General features: G+C 40.0%; 1 pseudogene; it reads right to left on the bottom strand.

The window, feature by feature from the left end:
* Window positions 1-1,281: 1,281 nt before the first annotated feature.
* Window positions 1,282-2,175, bottom strand: LOC102865787 (annotated as a pseudogene).
* Between the last annotated feature and the right edge of the window lie 3,142 nt (window positions 2,176-5,317).

Genomic DNA, 5,317 nt, shown 5'->3' with positions numbered 1-5,317 from the left:
TCTCCATCAGTTGGAAATGATTCAATATGAACTGGTTTTTATTAGTTGGTTTTTTAAATTAATTTTTAGAAAAGACTACCCAACAAACATGGAGCAGAAAAACAATTGCATCGTTTTTATTGTTAGATTTTGTTGAGTCACAGAATGAACTGCTAGCCAATCCTGTGCCATCCTCACAATCATTATTCTTTGAGGCTACTGTTGTAGTCATTTTGTCTTTCCATCTCAGTGAGAGGCTATTTTCATTTACCCTTTACTTTTCTAAATATTTTGTCCTTCTCCTGACACATAATGTGTTAGACGACTGCGTAACATTTTTTTCCAGAAGTTCAATGGGTTTAATAAATTTGTCCCATCAGTTCCTATTTACAGCACCCAATATTCCTTTGAAGACAGGCCCAGCAGTGGCCAACAGTAAAATGAGACTTCCAGAACCTCAGACCATCTCTGAGCATTTGGTGTCTCAGTGGCACTTGTCCGGACTTGCTAACTCCCTGTAGTTGGGATACTTTATGTACCAGTGAAGAAAGTCTTTGCCCTTCACAGGAAAGAAATAAAATCACACCTCAAAGCCCAAATGATGTGGCTGAGAGGTCTTTCCTCTTGTTGCATCTCATATCTTCAGATCCTTTTTTTTTTTTTTTTGCAGTGAAACAAGACCAAAGCCTCACCTGAGTTACAGAAAACAAGACAGTGATGGCTATTAAGGGGCATCACCAGGAGTGACTGAGATCCTCCTTTACTAGCCACATCCAATGTATGTGCTTCACAGAACCAAAGGAACATAACAAATTCACAAATTACAACAACTAGATTTACAAAACACATTCATCCAAGAGTGGAAGGCAGGAAGGAAGGTAGAATGATAAATAACATAGGGAGAAAGAGTATTTAAATCAGTCCAGGCCCCGGGTCCAGCAAATGCTATATAACAGCCACAGAACAACCTGCAGCCCATTTAGACCACAGGCTTTTCACTTGTTTTGAAGCTCTGGGGTGCTAAAAATCTATACACTAGTGTTAGGAAGATTCTGCTTAAGTTTGTCAGAGACAAGGAAATATTCAAAGGACCCTTGGCCGACTGGGTCCTGCCTTCCCTGGTTAGGGGGAGGTCGTCAGGGAGAAGTGTCCCATACATCCGTCCTGGATGGCAGGGGAATCAGTGGTCGGCGGCAGCCTTCAGTTTGGCAGGAGATGGATGTGGTGAAGGGAACAACTCTGCAGAGGCTGAGCTGCTCAGAGCTGACTGCTGGTAGACTGTCTTGTGGAAGAGTCTGTTGCTTAAGAAGACCACCAAGGAGAAGAGGCGCAACTGAAAAAGGTATGCTTTGCTGGGAGTCTTTGCCTCATTAGTGCTGATAATGAATAAAGGAAAGAGGATGGAGAAGAGGCAGCCACTGATAATGCATGAGGACTGCATTGCTGTGAGGAAAGCCAAGGGCAAACCAAATCCAAAGTAGTAAGGCCAATTCCTTTCTATGTTTGACAATCGCTGGTGCATCTCAATACCTTTATTAAACCAGTGATATTCAAAGCAGTAAAGTGAATAGAGAAGGGACATATGCAGGAGGCTAACCAGCTGACCAACGAGATGGATGAGGAAGAGACTCACAAACATCCCCTGGAAAAGGAAAAGAACTTGCAGCAAAAGAGCATATTGGCAATTATTTTACTGACACTAGGGAATGGGTGCGGCTTCCTTCCTGATACTTCAAAGGCCAGATCAGCTATATCTTGGAACCAAATGGCATTGACAACTTTGCTCAGCACAAACAGGGGAAGCACCCAGAGAGCACTGAAAATTGACGTGAGGAGGAATTCCAGCCATGACCAAACATCTCCATGTAGTGACGGATCACCAATAATTTGTGCTGTCACTGACTGAAGCACAGGAATAAACACTCGGTAAAACAGCATGAGACTAAACCAGAATACGCCTCCATTCCAGGCACAGCACAGGACAATCCTACTAGTAATACTTGGCCCTCTCTCCTGCTTCCACTCTACAATCTGCGTGCTCCTCTGCGCAAGGATGCTGCTGGCCCATCTCCGTCGCCGCTCTTCCCTCTTCTGCTGTATCCGAGCATCCAGCTTTGAGATGGTACAGATACCCCAGATGGAGTCTTTGATGGCCCTGGCCAGGTCCTAGAGGAAGGTTTTGACACTGTCAGCCATCTCTTCACCTTCCAGTATACCAACTACACAGAAAAAGAGAGAAGCACCTCAAAACCTCTCATCATGAAGGGCCAGGCAGCTCTGCTGCCACCGCGACCCCCGGCCCTCGCCCACCAAGGGTCCTCTTGGCTCGGTGCCCGGCGCTCCCAGACCAGGGCATCTGTGCCCCTGTGTAATATATTTTTTAAAAATAATTTATTTAGGGGGAAAAAAAACCAACAACCCGAACCAAAAATCCTCACCACGAGATCAATAAGCAGCATTATAATAGATGGAGAAAGAATTGAAGCCCTTAATGATTTAGTTTTATTTAGATCCACAATCAAAACCCTTGGCACCAGTAATCAGGAAATCAAAAGATTAATTCCTTGGGAAGAATCTTCTGGCAAGGACCTCTTCAAAATGATAAAAAGCAGTCATTTCAATCGAAAGATTGAGGTGCATCTGATCTAAGCTATGGTCCTTTAATTTGCTTGCTATGCATCTGAAAGATGAACAATAAAAATGGAGAACAGAAAAAGAAACAATGTGTTTGAGTTTTGGTGCTAAGGAAGTGTGTTCAACACCCCATTGTTTGCCAAAAGAAAAAAGAGGAGTGTCCTAGAAAAAGTGAAGCCAGGGTGCTACATGGAAGCAAGAGTAGTAAAACCTCTTTTCATATATTTTGGACATGTTTTAGGAGTTAGCAGTCATTAAAGAAAGACATTTTACTTGGAAATATAGGTCAGTGAAAGAAAGGAAGACCCTCAATGAGATGGTTTCACACAGTGACTATTAAAATGGGATCTTGTGTGTTTGAGCTAGTGAGATAGTTTCAGGATAGAGGAAGGTTCAAAGCCATTGTTCATAGGATCCTTATGAGTCATAGTACACTTGGCAGCACATAATAACAATAACAACAGTAACAGCATCTATAGAAAGATATTATGGAGAAATTCTATGTTATCAGTTAGAATAAGACCAGGGACCAATGGTGGAATAGACCATCAATTGTTCAAATGCAAATTTGAACAAACTTTAAGCTGATGTAAAATTGAAACAAGTCCATAAGGGTCAAAATAATATCATGGGTATGTTCATCTAGATTTAGAAATTATCAAAATTTGTTTTATTTATTAATAAATTATCAAAATTTATCAAACACCAAAGACTAAGTGAGTTGTGGAACAACTCATACAACAAAAATAACAAATATCATAAGGGAAAAAGTCAAAGAACATGAAAAAGTGGGGGGGGAAGAGCGAAATGGATGTCAATATAAGACTCTAAAGATTGCCTTAGAATGTACAGAAGTTAAAGTTATAAGATGAAATGATAAAATATGAGAGCTAAATGGAATATTTCAAAGAAACAAAACCAATACTTTAACCCAGCATCTTAATACTTAATTACCCTCAAAGAAACCCATAGTCTCCAGTAGAAAAAAAAATTAAATAAAAAATAAATGAAGCATAAAAACAATGTTGAAAGTTGGTTCTTTTTTAAAAAATGGTTGAAAGAAAACCTGCAGACTGGGAACAAACATTTGGTAATAACATCTCAGAGAAGAGTCTTACAACTAAAGTTTGCAGACTACTCCTGGGCCTCCACAAGAGAAAGACTAGTAACTCAATTACAAAATACACTGAAAGAATATTCAGAGGAAGATATTTTAATGCAAATAGACACATGAAGAAATGCTCCAAATCACTGGCAATAACAGAGATGCAAATCAAAACCATAATGAGGTACCATTTCACTCCAGTAACAGTGGCAAAGTTTAAAAGGGCAGCAAACAATGGATATTGCAGAAGATGTGATGAGAAAGGAACTGTTATTCATTGTTGGTGAGATTATAAAATGGTGCAACCATTCTGGAAGGTAGTTAGGCACTTCCTCAAAAAGCTGAACACAGAAATTCCACATGACCCAGTTATTCCACTGTTTGGAATATACCCTGAGAATATGAGAACTGAGGCACAAACTGAGATCTGTACACCAATGTTCATAACCACATTATTCACCATCACATGAACATGGAAACAGCCCAAATGTCTAACCACAAACAAATGGATTGAGAAATTGTGGTACATTCACACAATGGAATACTAAGCAGCATGCAGGAGCAATAACTTCGCAAATTATTACCTAACTTGGGAAGGACTGGAGATCATTATGTTGAGTGGACTAACTCAGTCCCACAAGGATAAATATTGTATAAAACCATTGTTGTAGAATGAGTATAAGGATCCAGGAGGGGTGGGAGAGGTTGGAAGCAGAGGGATGTGGATGTTTAGGAGGAGGGGAAATTAATCATTGGGTTGTACAATCTGATGGCGGGGGAGGGGGGAGGGAAATTGAAAGAATTTATATTTTTATTTTTATTCAAGTTTTGTAAATAAACTAGTAGGAAAAATGTAAAAAAATAACTCAAAAAAATAACAATATAGACAAACTAGTGGCTAATTTAGCAAAGGGAAATAGAAAACATAAATAGCATGGATTCAAATCACCTGAAAGGTCTTTTAACTTAGCAGTATAGCTCACTACAGGCTACACAACCAAAGTTTGCTATTGTGGAATTTTGAGTTGTTCTGTTTGGTATCCTTCAGTCAACGACAACTCATGGCAACCCTGTACACAATAGACCAGAGCTTTGCCCTACTCTGCATTATCATCATGATCTTAGCCATGTTACAAGCTTATTGTAATAGTCGCTGTGTCATCTTATTCAGAGTCTTATTCCCATTCACTGACCCTTTTTTACCATGTCTTCCAAATGACTACCTCCTCCTTACAACATATCCAAGCATATGAGATGAAGTTTCACCACCCTTCTCTCTAAAGAGGGCTCTAAATTGCACAAACAAAAGAGGTCTGTTTGTTCTTTTGTCTTTCCATGCTCTAACCAATACTGTTAATGTGTTTCCAGAACATGTGAAGTTAGAATTCTTAACATCTTTACGTCTAAGGAATTTTCTGGTGTTCTTTATCTATACCACAATTGTTGTTGTTGTTGTTGTTATGTACCCTTGAGTCCTTTGCGACTCATAGCAACCCTATGCATGACAGCCCTAAACCCTGCTCTATCCTGCACCAACTGCACTGCCTCTGACACACCCATCCCGATTACCCCAGTCACCGAATCAATCCATCTCATGGA

This window comes from Elephantulus edwardii, unplaced genomic scaffold (genome assembly GCF_000299155.1).
Source record: "Elephantulus edwardii isolate Elephantulus edwardi_28Jun2011 unplaced genomic scaffold, EleEdw1.0 scaffold00056, whole genome shotgun sequence".
Taxonomy (NCBI): domain Eukaryota; kingdom Metazoa; phylum Chordata; class Mammalia; order Macroscelidea; family Macroscelididae; genus Elephantulus; species Elephantulus edwardii.
This window is presented reverse-complemented; position numbering and strand designations above follow the sequence as displayed.